Here is a 619-nt window from a genome sequence, read left to right as displayed (position 1 = left end):
AGTAGCAAAGTAATATGCTCTGTTTTTATTTACTTTTTCTTTAAATCAAATCACTATCTGACACTATAGATATAAATAACATTTGTTTATGTGTATGTCTTTCCCTTAATGCAGTGCATGTTCCATTTAAAAAGAAAAAAAAGTGTTGTCATCTTCTTATTCATTGTCATAACAGGCCAATATTAAGTATATGCATTAGTCAGATATTGCTGTGTAACAAATAATCTCAAATTTCAGTGCTATCTAAAAATAAACATTTACGTTTTGCTCACGTCAGCTAGCATGGCTCAGCTTCATATTGCAAGTTGGATGGGGTGGCTTATCCTCCTGAAACCAGCAGGCGGGGCAGAGCATGTGCTTCTGAGGATGGTATAACCACCCATAAAATCTCATTTCAAGTCCCTCTTGCATCATATCTTCTAACATCAAATTGGCCAAAGGAAGTCATATTATGAAGCCCAAAGTCAAGGGTAGTGAAGTGTAATCTACCTTTTCTAAGAGTATACTACAAAGTTCTATAGCAGAAATTGTGAATATAGGTAAGATAAAGAATTAGGGTCAATGATCTTCCCCAGTATGCATGATTCATGTGTGTGTGTATAAGTGTGTGTGTGTGTGT

This window comes from Propithecus coquereli, unplaced genomic scaffold (genome assembly GCF_000956105.1).
Source record: "Propithecus coquereli isolate 6110/MARCELLA unplaced genomic scaffold, Pcoq_1.0 Scaffold20, whole genome shotgun sequence".
Classification (NCBI taxonomy): Eukaryota; Metazoa; Chordata; class Mammalia; order Primates; family Indriidae; genus Propithecus; species Propithecus coquereli.
This window is presented reverse-complemented; position numbering follows the sequence as displayed.